This window comes from Bacillus rossius, chromosome 5, assembly GCF_032445375.1.
Source record: "Bacillus rossius redtenbacheri isolate Brsri chromosome 5, Brsri_v3, whole genome shotgun sequence".
Lineage (NCBI taxonomy): Eukaryota > Metazoa > Arthropoda > Insecta > Phasmatodea > Bacillidae > Bacillus > Bacillus rossius.
The window spans coordinates 56,819,285-56,837,565 of NC_086333.1; the positions used below are offsets into that span (position 1 = coordinate 56,819,285).

Genomic DNA, 18,281 nt, shown 5'->3' on the forward strand with positions numbered 1-18,281 from the left:
GGCGGGAGTGGACCTGACACTGCGGGGAAGATGATTGTCATGTCCCTTGAGGTGTCGGAGCTGTTGCCGGCTCTAGTATCCGAGACATGATCCAACAGGTTCACGGAATGGGTGCAAGGATGCGAATATATAGCCTCTCCGCACCAAGTGGCAATCCTCTGCCTCCACGTGGGCACCGCTGCTGGGGGCGAATCGTGGTGACTATGTTGGGATGGGTAGCCTCAACCTCTGGTCATAGCATCGCCTTAACAGAAGAGGACAATGCCGGGCGTAACCCTGCCGCAGTGCATCCTCAATTGCATGTATGGGACCAGAATTGGTGGATTGGCTGAATCTGCGGGCAACAGCAGATGCGATTGAAACCTTTCTGGGGGGTTCGACTGCCAAGCCCCGGCGTCTCAGCCCCAAAGGGCCCCATAGTGAATGGATCAGGCCTATGGTAATGGGTGGACCTTGAAAGGCACCCATGTGTTCGGGTGCACCCGGGCTTAAAAAAAGAGCTGTAAACCGCTCGACTAGGTGTGATACGTTCCCCTAGTTCAGTGGTCGGGGGAGGTACCGAGGCAACCCCGAGGCCCTCCTGCGCACGCACTGTGGTTGCATTTCTAGTCGGGGCTTCCTGCGATCGCCGCCGGATGAGTTCAGGCACTTCCGGGCCTTAATCGGCTGTAAATCTGCCGGGCCGAGCTACGGCAGGTCGGAGGGTAATCCGAGGAGACGAGGACATCCTGTGGAGTAACTCTGAAGAGTGGCAGTCGGTTAGCATCTGGCGAACAGTCTGCCGAATCAACGCCAAGTTGGTAGTAGTACGGGAAGAATCCATGAAAGATTGAACGGTGTCCCGCTGAGGTTTCCTACAAGCTGGTAGTGGTGCTTCGATCGCTTGGAGCAGGCTCCAAGGGTTCCCTAGCCCGATGCGGAGTCGACGTTGTGAGCGACTACACAGCTCCGGTACTAGCCTGGATAGCTTACAGAGGTTGGATAGGCCTCCACCGGACCACGGGTTCACTGGGTGTTTTGAGGGGTTCCAGTGTGTTGTGGGAGATTGGGTAAGGCGCCAGCAGTGCTGATAAAGTCTTAGGGCACAGGACACAGCCAACTGTCTGGTTAGCTGAGTGTGGTAGAAGGGCGAGGAGGCGACTATGCTGGGTTGATGGCCCTGGCCTCTGGTCGGCTCCGAAGCTCTAATACTCTCCCAATCAACAACAGGGAGTGATCCCTACCAATTCTGTATATTGAAAAAGCTCTGGAATGATTTTAAAACTGAACTGGAAGTTACTCCCACACTACCCTTCAAGGGCGCATATTGCGAGGGGAACGTTGAGAAATGCCGGCTGTAAGGTCGGAATATATCTGTAGAAACTTTAGGTTATCTTGATTATGCACCCGACAAACCCTTATGTAGTCTCCAAAAAGAGCTGTTTTCTCTTTACATTAATTAAGTTATTCTACCCTGTTTTTTTATTTATTTCTTTACGACTAAACATTTTAGTTTTTATTAATCAAAATTAGGGTACTTAAGGACACGGAAAAATACTGCTATTTTTTTTAAATTCATCATTCATTTTGTAATACTTGTAACTACTTGAAACCTTTAGAAGTGAATGCAGAAATTGACCGACAGTTATCGAAGAAGGCAGCTGTCCAAAATGACAGCTGATATGACGGGCTGCTGTCTGAAATGTCAACTAATAAGATGGGTGACTGTCTGAAATGACAACTGATATATGGGCGACTGTTTGAAATGACAACTAATAAGATGGGCGACTGTCTGAAATGACAACTGATATATGGGCGACTGTTTGAAATGACAACTAATAAGATGGGCGACTGTCTGAAATGACAACTAATAAGATGGGCGGCTGTCTGAAACGACAGCTGATGAGAGGCTGTGTGAAATGACAGCTGATAAGATGGGCGTCTGTCAGAAATGGCAGTTATCCGACAGGCAGCTGCTAGGAGAAGCTCGATGACTAGCTCATACTCCCCTGGCGGAAAGCAAGTCAGCCGTGACACGGATAAAGATGGCGCATGCGCAGTTCCCTCCGCCGCGGGCGGTTACAAAATGTGTTCGCGCATGCGTGAAGCTCCCGACACGTTGCAGGAAGAGACTGCCGTAAAAAAAAACTTGTGCCGCCAATCCCCTGGAAACCTCCGACAGGATTTCACTTTCCTGCGAAGAGGAATTTCTGTGTGTTTGTGTTGTGTTGTCAGGTTGTAATTTCGAACGTGGCAGGAAGTTAGAGAGTTACTAATTACCACAGTCGTGTCTGACAGTCTGTGGGTAGTATTGCCATCGAGGATGGAAGGTGTTTCCTGAGTTACGGCAAAGATGCCGGCTCGGAACCTGTGCGGTAGGGTGGTCAAACAACAGTGGTGCCAACAAACAAGAGACATACAGTGTTATCATAACAAGGAGAATAAAAAAACGCAAAAATTAAGGTCTCTAAAAAAATGGAAAAAACAACAAATTACCATCTTATTAGTTACAAAACAACAGGAATTTTTCATATTATTAGTATCATAATGTCTTAAAACATGTTTTTTTAAATCCTAAATTCGTTTGCCGTTCATAATCCGTATCTGTTTTTTAATAATTTTAATTATACGTAAGGGATACAAACTTTTGTGTATTAATTTTAATCACATTCAAATGTCGATAGTATTTAGCCTTATTCTAGCCAATAATTCATATTTTCAAAGTTCGTTGTAAAATATGATTTTTTTTTCACATATTTAAAAAAAAGACACCTAACAGTGTCAAATGTATAGAGTATTATGCATGAAAATATTTTTTAGTTATTTATGCATTTTTTATATTTTTGATGACATTTGTTTTAATAATATTTAATGTTACAATCTGTTATGTTGCCAGATACTTCACCTTGGCAAGGAATATAATTAATTGGAACAAGGTAAACTGGAAAACCTCAAGGAAATTCGATTGTTTACGTCCCGTTCCAGATTGTTATTTTATATATACGTTTAACACAGTTCAACTTGTAGACTTTTGGAGTGGACAAAACTCAACAAAATTAAGTATAAATTTACTTTAAATCTAAAACGTTACAGTTTTATACTACATTACATTCTTCTTATCTATACTGCAAAACACGTTAAAAATTTAACTTAGCCAGCTAATTTTGCAAAAATAAAAGTATCCGACACACACACACGCACATAACGCACGTTATTCTTGGATCACTATAGCGTGATGCGAAGGAAGTGATGCGACAGTAGAATATCGAGATATAGTGAACATGCAGTTTTCACCCGTGCAACAAACAAACAAACAAAAAAAGATTATACATTTGGATTATGTTTCATGCCATTAAATACGCACCAAACATACGACAGAGATCAGCATTTACATGTTTGTTTTTTTTTTTTCAGCCGACATGTTTGCAAGAACTATTTTAATCCAGATTTAACATTCTTTTAGACATAAATAACTTAACAAGACCTAAAAAAAATCAATGAATTATAAAAAATATTGCCAATGCATCAGTCGAACCTTCTTTGGAAAACCAAATTTTGGCGCTCATTTCAGTAAAGTTGCGTCCGCGATTCAATTAAAATATAAAACATTTCCAATAGGAAAGTCTGTCATGTACGACGTTTTATCTTGTGGAGCTATATCCAAACAGTAGGAAAGTGAACTAGAGCAATCCACTTCCTGATGAGAAAGTAGTCTCCTCGTCCTCTGGTCGAAGCTCCACTTGCCAGTAGCTGCTCTTCAAGTCCAGTGTCGAGAACCGCCTGGTGCCAGCAAGTGTGTCGAGTGAGTCGTTAAATGAAAGGGGTAGCTGTCCTTTTGGGTGATGTCATTCGGCTTCCTGTAGGTCCGCTCACAATTTCAGTTCGCCATCCATCTTTGCTATACCAGAACAACTCGAGGACGCCCGGGGACTCTTCTGATGGCTCGGTTACCCCACCCTTCGTTATATCTGTAATCATCTCTGCCTCCTCTTGCTTTGCTAAAGGCAGCCGTCATTGGGCCTGTCATATTGGTCCTTCATTGCCTGTGTTACTGTGATGGCAGACTAGGCATGTTCCTCCAACGTCAGAATCCTCCAGGGTGAACACATTCTGTTTATATATATATATATATATTTAAGAAAAGCAATAACTTATTAGCAATAACATTTTTTTAAATTATTCGCATCGCAGTCGTTGCAATATTGTGATTATAGCGCACCGAAATTTGTTCTACAGCAGTTTTAACAAGAGTTCCCACCGTCTTGCAGCATTTATTTGCGGTGCGGAACAAGAAACAAAACTCGAGCGATGGTCAGTATCGCCCGTCACTCGGGTGTTGGGAACCCTGATGAAATGCGCAATACCGTCGTCCATGGAGATTTATTTCGGCAGCAGTTGGCAAGGATTCTCCGTATGTGCACCAAGCCATTGCCTAACCAGGTAATGCGGCAAGCCCTCGCCTCTGCTCGAGCGAAACAAAACGTTGCGATTACACTGGCCAACTTTTGTTCAAGAAGTAACAGAACAAACCTTTTTTCTCTCCAAGGCTGTAGAGAAAGGTTTCCAACTATACGTTTTTTTTCCCCCTTCGGAAAGGAGCATTTATCTGCACGTTACAAGTTAAGTAAGTCTCCGCATCAAAGACATACGGAATAAAAAAAATTTTTATCGCGCGACGTATGTACTAAAGAACAGTAATAAGAATTTTTCTTCTGAAAATAACTAAACTATCTGCCATCATGCTATAATCTAGACCGGATTGGGTTTCATAAAATAACCACATACATGAAAAACCAAAGTAATCAAGTGTATCAGGATACACCAACCTATTGTTTATATGGTTTCTAGTTTTCACTTAAGGTTTTCTTTTCAGTACATCACTAAAACATATATAAATAAGATCCCCAAATGCTTGTAATTCATTTCTTTGACGTTACTCTGTATTTCCTACTCGTAGTTAACTTTTACATGAAGAAATGATGCGGTATTAGGACTACGTATGACCCGTTAATTCTTCTGGAACGTGATTAATGAACAATTTACAATATTTTAATAATTTAATTTACTTCGGCTAGTACAAACGTAGTAATTAAAAACCTTTTTTTAATCGATTAGATGATTCGAAGTTTGTAACGATTTTTACCAAAAACATTATATTTAATCCCATACACTTCTCTGCGAAACAGACCCACGAGAAATTTGCACCGAACAGAGAGTTAATATTTTATAGTGATAACAGGCCTTAGGTTGTTTAACCGGGAAACTAAAACAACTCTTTGGTGGGGATGTCTCTCGCGTGAAACTTATGCCAGTAGTTTTATGTAAACTATAAAAAAATACAATAACGTTACCATGACCGTTTCGGCTGTGGTGTTATTTTTAAATAATTATTTCACTTTTCACTGAATATTAAGTGCATAATTCAATGTTTCGTAATGTAAAAAAAATTGCATCATTGCATTAAATTAACTTGACCATGCATAGTTTAAAGAATTTTAGTTTTTTGCTTATGCGATATATATATATATATATATATATATATATATATATATATATAGATTATATATATATATATGTGTGTGTGTGTGTGTGTGTGTGTGTGTGTGTGTGTGTGTAATATATATCCCAAATCTACACTAGCAATAAAGTGATAGTGAGAAAAACTCCATAGTGTTGTAATGATTTCTTGCCGCCCCCCGATGCTTCGAAGAATCTGTTACTGAACACACTGTGCCAACGAATTTTCGCGGGCTTCGTCGGGCTTCCCCCGCCACACGTTTCTCACTTTCCGTGCGCAGCGGTTAGCTCACTTTGTTCCGGCACCGCAGCGGCGCTTCCTCCGACTCAAGGTCACCCCCTCCCCCGCCTCCCTCCTCATCCACCTGCCGACACATCCGCCACTGCCGTCACACACTGCCGAAAATACGTCCCTGAAAGCTTTCCCGGACTTCAGCCTGGTGGCAGATGATGCGTCTAAAACCAGCAGGGTTGCGACAATGGAAGAAAAATGGGCTCGACCTACAGGCGGTAGACCGAAAAGTCATTTTGCCGATAGGTCACTTTGCGGAATCTTCATTTTTTACCGAAACTTCATTTTGTCGAAAAATCATGTAACCGAAATCATCCTCATTGCAAGCGAGAATCATTCAAAAACGCAAGACCGCATATGGCTGGCTCAGCGAGTTTTTTCCAAATACAATTTTCTCAAAACTCCTAAGTGGACATTCGAGCCCCACTGCACGGACCGTGTGCTTAAGGCCTTCGTCGCCCGTGCCGAGAACGTCAAAGCCAAGGCCGCCCATATGAAAGTTTGAAAAGGGGGGGGGGGGGCAGAATTTGAGGGGGGAGGGGGGAAACCATCACAAATGACAAAAAAAATGGCCAAAAATGGCCTTAAAGGACTCAAAATTTGCCCAAAATGCTCAAAAACACCTAAAATTTTTTTCTTTGCCTGAAAGCTAGGGGGGAGCCACGGACCCACCCTGCCCATAGATATGGGCGCCCTTGGTCGAAGCAGATTGGCGCCTCAAGATGGGACGCCCACGGTGTCTCCAAGGGCGGCGGGGCGCGTGACTCATCCTGCTGGGGTTACATGTGCGGTCCTTTGCGCTCCCCCGGGCACGAGGCGTTTGGCTTATCTCTCTTCTCTCTCTCTCTGACTCTCCTAGACCAAGGAAGGAAAAGTGGGGGGGGGGGGGGGGGGGGGCAAGAAGGGAAGCTGTTCAGGGTCCCGCATTCCGACGCGCTGTGTTGCCCAATGGAACCACTCTGCCACGCCCGTCCCCCCGTCCCCCCTTGCTTGTCACGAAACCCAGAACTTACTCAAGCCCCCATGGAACAATGACGTTCCATTCAAGTTTCCCGAGCGATGCCGTCCGAAGCACACCGCGTTCCCGTACGTTAAAAAACACAACCCACTTATTAACGCGAGTTAATGTCTCAACCAGACGCTAGGAGCGCTGCACTTAACGTCGACTGCTTCGTGTGTGGCCGGGTGCTCAGTAATGTATATACCCTAAATAAAAACTTTGCTATAGACACAATTTTTTTAAGTGGAGTTTCGTTCTTAATGCACACCCAAGTGTAACAACGCCACTAGAATATAAACTCAACGTCAGTGTAGTTTCAAGTGTCCAAAATGAACTTCAAAATTACTTTGGTGTCACTAGAGTTCTCTCCTGTTTGTGACAAGTTTGACTGATCTACAAAGTTACAGACTGTGTAAATAAAAGTATAATATTCAGATGCGTCTACGTGCAACTGTGTAAAAAAAATAATTCATCATCGTAGGTAGTGCGGTAGTGAACAGTTTGAAATGCTGAACTGAAGAAGTCCATAAGCCTCGTGGTAAAACGCAGATCTACAGGTAAGGTGGATTCACTACGAGTTCCAAGTTTATCAGGAGTGTTCTGGCGTCTGTCGCAGAAATCAAAAAATACATTTACGAGAGTTTTATTTTCGTCCGAATTTAAGTTGCCACAAGGATTACGCATAGAGATAGAGATAATCTTGCAATTTGGCGTATTTTAATTCCTAAATAAATATCAATAGTTTATTAAAAATATGTTTATGACTAAAGTTTATTTTTAATGTGTAATTTCTTAGCTCTCGGTATACGGTATTTGGAAGTAGTAGTTTCGTGAATGGAATGGAAATGTGTAACCACAGTGTTGCCATCTGTGACGAATGGCTGGAACCAAAGATCACACAACCAAAGGGGAACTTTATAATATTAACTGCTTAGAGAATTTTAACAAAATGGGCAGTATTTTGATAAAAGTTCTTTTTCGAAAATAAGGTGTAAATCCGGGGTTTAGTTTAACTATTATTATTGTCTTTTTCGCATTTATCGGAGCTATTTCATTATATAGTTTACTACAATCTCGCTCTGCAAATCGAATGATTGGATGGTCGACGTAGCTGCTCCGGCAACGAATTCTAGCCGCACGTCAATAATTGTAGTAAAAAAAAAAACACAATTTGCGTATACATTTTATCACGCTCAACATTATTACAAAGAATAAATAATCCTACGTAAAATTTAGTTTCAGAGTTTCGTATTATAAGTGTACTTGCAGCACGAGAACACGTGAATTTGCTCGTTACCGAGGTTAGATGTTGCACATCTCTGACGAGTATTGGAAGACTCGATCACATGTTGTTTTTACGTAACACTTCGGCGTAGACGAAATCTTATTTCTATTAATCGTGATTTTATGATATCAAGTTTTTCTTCTAGTAGACTGGCAGCAAGTGCGATCACATGTGCAGCCCGTGACGTTCTTGCGAATTGACACACATCCAACTGCAGCGTTGAGAAACATACAGTATGTCAAGGTTGCACCGCTGGCCAAAAAAAAAAAAGTGTACCGAAGTTGAGTGTGTGGTCGTAATTCGGGTTCCATCAGACTGCCAAAATCCACCGACTTAAGTAATGTTATGTTTAATTTAAAGTTTTTGGCTTCTGGGTTATTTTCAGCTGGTTTCCTGTATCATATCAATAATTCAAAAGATTATGTTAAAAGTAAACGCGCATTGTATGCGTAATTCAGTTACACAATCGAAATTGGACTCTGTTTCCCAGAAAGGAACAGGAACTCAAATTAAAACCTAATTCAACACTGTATTATAATCATTTTTCTATTACTCTATATTATGCTGAAAAGCACAAACCCCTTTCAGCCTTATGCGGCCATATACGTACACGTTACTAGGAACTATTGACAGGAGATGATTTGTGTCTCAGTGTAGCTTGGAACTACTGCATTTTTCTTCGATTATTTTTGCACGGCTTTTTCTTAGTTTATTTTTGCGCGGTTTGGTTCATTTCTGCAAATTATAATCCGCTTAATCATTCAGGTGTTGAGCTTGAGAAGTTCGACTGATCCATTGTACCAGTTCTGCTTCGAATGTACGTCTGGTGCAGCCCTTGTTTATCCGTCTGCAGTAGGATGGCACTGTTCTCGTCGCTGTGACGAGCCTAGCTCGCGCGCGTGTGTGTGATTCGTTGAAAGAGGAGCCATGTCGGCTGCCATGTCGAATGCATTTTTGAGCTCTGAATCCACCCCACAGAAATAAATCGCATTGGTTTAATTAAGTCTGGCGATGGCGGTGGCCGTCTGCCCCACACCGCATCGTCGACCATCTCCCAGGGAAGATGTGTGTTGTAGGTGTTCACTCCACATCGCTTAACAGTTAACTGAGCCAACTGAAGCGCAAGCACGCACTTACTCTTCTGCTGTGCAGTAGGGGCTATTTAACACTAGCTGCTTATTAGTTTTGCCACGAACGAATCCGAAACATATGGAGAAAAAAAATCAGGCATTTTCTATTGACTGAAAGAAGTTTCAGATAAATCGTTCTCACCGTTCTAGTTTTTGTGATTTTTTTTTTAAAGTGGATTGATCATTTTTTGCTCAACTTGTATACGAGCGAAGTTCGGAGTGTGTTCGTATCGGGCTCGCGAGCCAGACTCGTGGGCTCGCCCCCCCCCCCCCCCCCCCCCTTCCGCAAGTGTCCTCTGGTTTGTTCGCGACGCTGGCGTGCCGCGAGCACCTGTGTCCACACGCCGCTGACGTGCAGACCAGACCTCAGTCGGCGGCACGAAGGTCGGCGGGCGGGCAGACCAGGCAACTGCACGACATCTTGGAGCAGGGCGGAACTCTCGTCTTCCGTCGACGTCTTGCAGCGTTCGCACCGAGGCCTGGTCTGTGAGCCACGCAGGAACGCAACATGCGAAATGTTCTGCAAAGCGCACTAACGCAACGGAAGAATTTCCCAACTTCCTTTGCCTTTTTGGCTTGAGTTCCCGACGGCCCATTTTCGGAGAGAGGTGTCCCGAAAACAGATGCATATGTTATGTGCATAAAAAAAACTCACGATTTTCTCATCATAAATAAACATCATGTTAACGCTCCTTAAACTTTTACACAGTGAATGAAAATAAAGCTTTAAAATCAAATTTATTGACGGTTTATTTTGTTTCCATGATGAACATGAAATATAAAAATAATTGTGGAGCATAAATTTGTTTTCTACTAATTTACAATTTTAGGTTATAGTGTTGGTGACTTCTTGCGACTTGCATGCTTTATAAACGACTGTGATTTTTTCTTGGTTGGTTGCGTGTTGCTCTGTTGTGCCGTTAATAAATCCAGCGTTAGTCCAGATGCTTTTGGTACGAATCGGTGGTGGACTGGCGAGAGCTGTTGGCGAACCGCGCTGTAGTTGGGCTACGGATTTCAGAAAGTTATCCGATGTTGGTACAGATGTCGCTAAAAGTTGGTGTTTCTAATTCAAAAAACTGGTACACTCATACTCATTACATGAATACCAAAGAATGCGTTTTATAAATATTGTATGATACTATGCCGCCTAACACGATGCAGTCTATGGTCGGGTTAAGTATTAGTATCACATTAATGAACAAATAACGTAATACGGTTTTCATGACTATTTTTATTTTATTTTATTAGCGTCGGAATTTTAATCTCAACTACCAAACATAACTTATATTATAAATATAATTTTGGCCTCTCCAAGTTTTTTGAGGGCAAAAATTGTAAATTTTCACTTAAAAAATGGGAATTTTACCCTCAAAAAAAGGAAATTTTACCCTCAAAACAGGGACCCGAGTGCCAGGGAATTTTCCTCTTGAAATAAGGAAATTTTGAGGAAATTTGATACCAAGATGGCCACCGTGACGTCACAATTCAATATGGCGGACACTGAAACCACACACCTACCCTGCGCTCGGAGGAACATTCATATATTACTTGTACAAACACATGGACTTGTGGTGACTATGATTCAGTTTGTCAAACAAGTCTGACAATGTAAAAAAAAAACATTATGTTAAACTACATATTTAGTGATAAAATTTGCAAGAAAACATAATATGTTCTAGTTGTGTGGTGGAAAATTCCTATAAAATTGTCGGCCGTGCTCCAAAAATAAAAGAGATGGTTTGAGACAGTTGGGAAATGGATAACTGTACTAACTTCGAGAACTTTCACATTTAAGAAGTTACGTGACACAGACTATCAGTCGCATATCCAAGTCTTGAGAGACTTCTGTCTCCCCCCATAACACTTTTTTTTTTTTTTTTTTTGCTAATTTCAATCATTAGTTGGTTTACTGGCGGGGGGAAAAAACTGAGAAAATGTAAGCTTACGTACTCGCCATTGGTTAAAGTATAACATCTACCCTTACGAGCTGTCACTGTTTCTAGTATTAGCTAAAGCGATGTATTGCCTAAATTATATGTTGGGCATTTGACGGCAGGAATGACTGTAAGAAGCTGATTCCAAAATGTTCAGAAGAGTTGGTGAGTTTTGAGTGTAGGTACATATCGACGGTTGGTCCGCGGGACCAACCTGTGCACAGGATGCCAACACCCATTCCTCGCGTTGGTCACTTTGGACTCTCCCAAGGGGGAGAAAAAGGGCGCATTCCTCGCGTATCTGCTTTGGAGCACGGAAATCACCGAAGGTCCTGTGGACGTGTTTGGATGACTTGTTTTCGGGCCTGTCCCCTGGAGAAATGTCTCCACCCCCACCCTCACCCCCCTGTCGCTCTCTAATTCTTCTCACGGCACTCAGATCTAAAAGGTCTTGTCACACTGTCAAAATGTCACTCCAACTATATTTGACTTCTAATACCTCAGCCTAAAATATGTTAAAATTTCGCTTCAGTGTATTTTTTTGTTACCTTTTCACTTATTTAGTAAGGTTCACGGAAATTAATGTCAAAAGTCCCGATGAATAACAAGTTACAAGAAACGTTTTTATAGAATGTTTTATATTTTTTTTATTTTGCATATAATTTTTTTGGTAGGATTGACAGTTTTCAAGATATTTAAAAAAAATGCGATTTTTGTAGGGATTATTATTATTTATTTTTTTAGTTTCTGACTTGTTTCCTCTCCTATTCATGAGTTACCTTTGATATAACGTTTCCAATTTCCTCCATAAAATAACCACATTAACTGAAATAAATAAAATTTGACATAACCTTAAATGTTTTTATAATCCTGCCAATATAGAAGTTTTACTCCTGGACTGACTCAGCTGAATCTTACTAACTTTAGCATACGGTAAAAATAAATTTAATACTGAATCACAATGCTATGAAAATTTAGAAGTTCATACAATTATCGTGAATATATTAAATTTTAGAAGATCGTCAATTTTAAATCTTAATAAAACTCTTGCATTACAAATAAATGGATGCTCTGTGAGCTTTAAAAGTTGTCACAAACACAGTTTTAACTTTCTCCAGCTAAATTACCTTACAGACGACATTCATTTGGACATGATTTTATTGTATAGCATTTTTAATTTCCCATTCGTTATTCGCAATCTTAAAGATTCGTTGCGACGGAAACGTCCGGAAAAATTCGTTTTCGCTGGTTGGGCACGATTCTGATTGGCTGCTTCCGTCAAACATCAAGACACGTTTTAAAACCAGTCCCACGGACAAAATATTTGATGGCAACTCAAGTTATCCAACGTGTCAGACAAACGCTGTTACGGTAGTGACAGTTTTCGGTGTCATAACCCTCCACTACGTGATTTGACCGACTTTGTTGGAAGGTGTTGGACACAATAGTTTGACAGTGTGACAGGACCCTTCAAGGCGGCCGGCTGAGGGAAGGCTGTCTCGAAGCAAGGCTGGCAGTCATGCCGACAAGCCCAACGCATGTCACACCCCCTCCCTCGCCATGGGTGGCAGGGGGGTACGGGACCCCCCAGGAATCAAAACACTCCTCACTGAGGGGGCAAGCTTGCGCTTGCAAAATCTTAACTGTAAAATGGGAATGACAACAGTAGTTTTACCTAGCCCTAGCTGGAAAACCCTATAGGTTTTCGCCCTTGCACCTCCTCTCCAACATCCTCTCCCCCACTCCTCTACCTCTACCTCCTTCTCTCTTTTCCTCTTCCCCTTCCTCACCCCTTGCCAAAAACCCCCTTGAACACTAAAATGTTTTACTCTTTTTGTTAAATCTCCTCGAACTGTCTGTATTCGGGAAGCCTTCTTTTCACAGACGAGAGAGCCAAACGCCCGATCGTGCATCTTCGTGTTTTTTTTGTTCATTGTAACTCATGATGACTAATGGTCAATTAGGTTAGGTTAGCTACATTATAAATGCTTTAAAACATTGTGGACGGTTGATTTGGTTAGGCTAGCTGCATTAAAGATACTGTGAAATCATGTAAACGGTTTCCTAGCATGAACTTCGGGGAACTTCAGGTGTGGCTCTCTCGTCTGTGAAATGAAGGCGTCCCGTCTGTATTCGTGATTGCTAGCGCGTCGCACTCTTGGGGGCAAGGGTCCTGGGTTCGACTCCAAAAACACCAGCGTGACTCAAATTGTGCGAGAGACCAGTCGGTACCGAAGTAGTTCGGAGCCCGCCACGAGAGCGCCGCAAGACCCAAATAAACAAAAAAAGATAGCTATCTCACAAATTTTCGGTTATGGTAAGGTATAATATATAAGGCAACCAAACAATTTAAACACTAACTATATTACTGAACTACGTGTGATTTGCATTAAGAAATATCTTTGAAAACCCAATTTACATATATTTATCACATTTGGCATTATTTTTAAGAATTCTACGTTAAATTTCGTTTCCGTGGTTCGAGTCCGAGTATTATAAGAGTATTTGCAACATCAGAAGAAATTAATTTGCTCGATACAGAGGTTGGTGATACATCAATGGCGAGAGCTGAAAGACTAGCTGCCTTTTTTATCGTTATTTTAATTCGAATGTTTTTTTCCCTGGATGTTTTATCACGATAGCTCTCTTGCTTTTTGTGTTTCGTCTCGAACTTTCACAACAAATATTCACTAAATATTATATTGCGTAATATTTTTTAGCTCAAAACAACGTTTAGTAAAAATCTTTTTGACCCAGCAACAAATGGGGGGGAAAAAACTAAAGAAACAAGTTTTAAAGAAAATATTGTAAGTGATAATAAAGAAGAGAAAAAATAACCAACTTAATAACCAATTCGGTGTGAGACATAGCCTTACCTGGAGCGTGCACGGTTGAAATAATATGTTATATATGATATAATCTGCACATAATCATGCCGAGCCAAGGAACAGGCAAATCACGATTCGTAGTAGAATCAACCAGCATATCGTCTATTTTGTTTTAGCAATGTACGTTATAGGTTTAACTGCAGTCTTTTTTTTACCGTAATAAACCGCCAGATACCTAAGATTCATTCTGGACTGCTTTATGAGCCACATTCACTGGAATACTTTATTTCTTACTGATTTGCGGGACATTTTTAACTTCTCCGTGTAAAGCAATGTGTTCTTGACAGAAAAGAGAAAATCTTATTCCTTAGGAAACCCCCCCCCCCCCCCCCCCCCCGTGGTTGCCTCGTTAGTGACATGTCACACTTCAGTAATCGACTTGAAGGATGAAACTAAACAAAAAAGTACTTAATGTTACAGTAAGGAACAGGGCGAACATGCAAACACATGGTTCGTACGCCTCCTTAATATCCTTATTAAAATTCCTTACTTTATCTTTAAGTAAATATGGGCCCTTTAAAAGACCTTAAATTTCACTGAGAATCCTTAAAAATGCCTAAATAAGGTCTGATAGCGTGCAATTAATGTAGGTATAAATGTGAGTATTTCAGTGTTCTTTTGTTTCCGACTTGGCAGTAAACAACGCTTTGCGCATACGCAGTACAATGGGCGAATTTTGAGAAAAGGGATTGTATTTTAGATTAAACTTTAGAACTTTTTTTTGTATTTGGTATTGTACCTTTAAACTAAAATGTGTGTTTTACTCTCTTAAATTGAATTTATAAAGTAAATGTAATTAGTGATCAAATTAAATAAGGGCTACAAATTTTACATAGACCATATGCTTGGGTTACTATATATGTGTTCTAGAGATAATTCTGTACAATATGAACGTATCTGTAAAAAAATTAACTAACCAAAGAAATAATTTTTTGTGTATTAACTATTTAACATTGTTAATTTCTTGAGAGATTTTTTATTACTACAAATAGTTTTCTACTTTCTTGATAGTTGTAAAGCCATAGTAAAGGGGTACTTAAAAACTCGGTAAATTTTTATTGCGCAAGAGGGTATGAAGCACGAAAGAGTCTTAAGCTTCGTACAAACTAGGTTGACCTTTCTTGTTAACACGTGTTACAGGATAAACACATCAATACTTATATATGGGAGTGCTCACATTGTTCTGACATATTGCGTTATTTGATGCCGAGCGCATCATAACACGGCGTAACACGCATCGGGCGAAGTTCTGGAATTCTCTATTATCGTCAGACTTTTTGTGCATCATACGCGACTAACAAAGGTAGTACAAGTGATTGAACTAGTGCCTACCTAAAATATTTGGTACGACATTTCAAACATGGACTCGGGAAGCAACCGTTAGAGAAATTGTAAATACGGTTAGGTTTTACATTTAAATTATTTACTCTGTCTAGAAGTAACATGACACATGCTACTGCTGCAGAACAGTATTTCTCCTCATCAAGTTAGTCTATAAGTACAAAACTTTCAGCAGTTTCAACCATTTCACAAAAAAGATGCACCCTGCGAAGTATTCACACATTGTCTCTCGACACAAGGAAACATCAGGACAATGTGAACACTGCCGGGATATGACATGACATGTTAACACGAAACTTCAGCTTTCTGACGTAACGTGTAAGCACGAAACGTCAGGGTAGTTCTTTTTAAGCAGCTTTACAGTTGTCTGGCTACTTTATACTTTATTCGTTACTGCCCATCTCCTGTCGTTGCACTCTTAGTTACGCCCTGAAGAGCGTGCTCGACTCGGCCGGCAGTAAAGCTCCGCCCCTGAGACGATAAGGGATGGCATGGCGTGCAGGTGCCTGGGGGAGTTCAGAAGACACCGTGCTGTCGTAAGAATGGGAATGAGACGGCGCAGCGGGCACCTTCGGTATTATCGAAGGCGGCGGCGGCGGCGCACCGGGTTGAACGGTCTCGGGTGAAAGTGTGGCGGCGAGAACCTGCCCGTTACAAAAGACCCGCGTTTATTGGTCCCGGCCGCACGTACAGCCCGCTCCGCTCGGCTCAGGAACTCCACCCGAGCCGCACGTAATGGCCCCGGGAGGAGGATAATGGTGATCGCGTTGTAATCTCCCTCCTCCCTCCAGGGACTTCTGGAAGCCGCATCTCCTGGCCCGGACAATGCCCACGAAGCTCTCTCGGGCGGCGTGACGTCATCAGCCTCGCGAGGTCACCCGCGGCCCCCGGCCCGTTTTCAAGGTCAACCTCTTCGCCGTCTGCGTTATGCCGCGCTCGCGGCGGGTAATTAGGCACTGTCTCTTCTCAGCCGGTAGGACGAGGCGAGTTTATTACTCATCTGAGATCAAAGAAAAAGTCAAGCGATCAGAATTGGGGGATCGATGGTCGAATGGGGGCGATCTATGGTCGTTTGATGAGAGTGAGGACGTTCGATGGTAGAGTGGGGACGTTCGATGGTATAGTGGGGGCAATAGATGTTACAGTGGGGGCAATAGATGTTACAGTGGGGGCAATAGATGTTACAGTGGGGGCAATAGATGTTACAGTGGGGGCAATAGATGTTACAGTGGGGGCAATAGATGTTACAGTGGGGGCATTAGATGTTACAGTGGGGGCATTAGATGTTACAGTGGGGCATTAGATGTTACAGTGGGGGCATTAGATGGTAGAGTGAAGCGTTAGATGGTAGAGTGGTGGATATTGTGTGCACCCATCTTCTTACTCATATTAATTAAATATTTGATTTATTTATGTTGGAAACTACAAAATATTTCATTTAAAAAAAATACAATTAAATTAATCTAAAATGTGAAAATTTGCATAAAAAAATTCTAATAGCGTTTTATGTTTTGTAGTATGTATTTGTATAATTTATTAATTAGTTGTATTGTTCAAGAATATAATAAGTGTGAAGTTTCACCTCTAGCACCCATTTTTATCCGAATTGCTCATTAGCAAACCAATGCTTCAGGGATACGGCAACTTTGGGTTAGGCACAGTACTAAATATTTCGGTTATAACTCTCTAAATTCTATGCGAACTCTGTGGGCAATTGCAGCTCTCGCACGAAATTTGTGGGAAATGGCAGCTTCCACACGAAATTTCTCGAACACTTTATGCGACGTTGTTAAATTCAGCTTCAGAATTGATGTTTAGAATATGGTTAAACGTGTGCATTAGTAATACAGTTACATTAAGTGTTATTATTTTTTAGATTTGTGAGTGAAATAGTTTTGAATACCATTACATACAATGGATTTTTTCCGAATAAATATTCATACCTATGGATAAAAGAAAAGTTTCTCTAAAAGTTAATAAAAACCAGCTAGTAAACGTTGACGGATGTCGTTTATGTAGTGCGAATGTAATGAGAAAATTTTTTGTATTTAGTTTTTTTTTCTGTTTGTTGAGCGGTTAGAAATATGGCATGTTCACAAAATGCTATATTTTGCTGTCGCATCGCGTCCGTCATGTGATTGTGAACTCATAATTTCCCAGAAAGAGTCGCATATGTCGCACGAAGAAGTGGAAACGAACATAATTCAGTTGTTTTTTATTATTCCGCAATTTCCGTTGCGGCGCGATACAATTGTATCAAAGTAGCTATTTGTTGAACTGGTCCGTGTAATCAGGATATCTTCACGTTTTGTTCCCTCCTTGTAAACCGGTTTCAGTTGGCCTGGGTTGTGATGTCTTCTCCATCGGTTTCTTTTAGTCTTGTTTGTTGCAGATTCACGATTGTCTTCGTATTCCGCGCTCACTTCCTCCTTTCTCCCCTCCATCTCCACGAAAATACCAACCCTCCTTCCAGGGCAAGCTCCTTTGTTTCATTAACTGGATCATATCCAGCGCAAGATATGCTGGGCTCTCGTGTTAAAAAAAAAGGGGGGGGGTGAAAGGATGACATGCCGCGAACTGAAAGCCTTCCTATTACTGATCCCCGATCAGTACCCCAACGTACCCGAAGTTCGACACTCGCTCGTGCAACTTCGCATTCAGAATTTCTATTAAAAAAAATTATTTAGGCACAGCTTACAGGCGTAGGTAGATATCAAATTACATATTTCTCCTGGGAAATTTTTGGAAATTTCTATAAACTCCTGGAACATTTAAGAACTTAATGTACGCAACATTCATTCTGTTCGCCAATATTAAAAAAAAATGATTGGTTTAAAATTTTCTCATATTTCATGCAGCTAAAATATTTTGTTGTTTTTAACTCAATGCATCAAGCAGTGAATGTCTTAACG

The 18,281-nt window shown here is 41.3% G+C and overlaps 1 protein-coding gene across 3 annotated transcripts in view; it reads left to right on the forward strand.

The window, feature by feature from the left end:
• The window catches only part of LOC134531825 (uncharacterized), a 224,390-nt gene that overhangs the window by 41,586 nt on the left and 164,523 nt on the right, over positions 1-18,281 (forward strand). The window contains exon 1 of one of the 3 annotated variants that reach the window (XM_063367787.1): positions 6,812-7,345. The exons of the other annotated variants lie outside the window; for them this stretch is intronic. The gene's annotated coding sequence lies outside the window, so the exon portion shown is untranslated. Of the gene's footprint in view, positions 1-6,811; positions 7,346-18,281 lie in introns of those variants that run through there. 3 annotated transcript variants of the gene reach the window in all.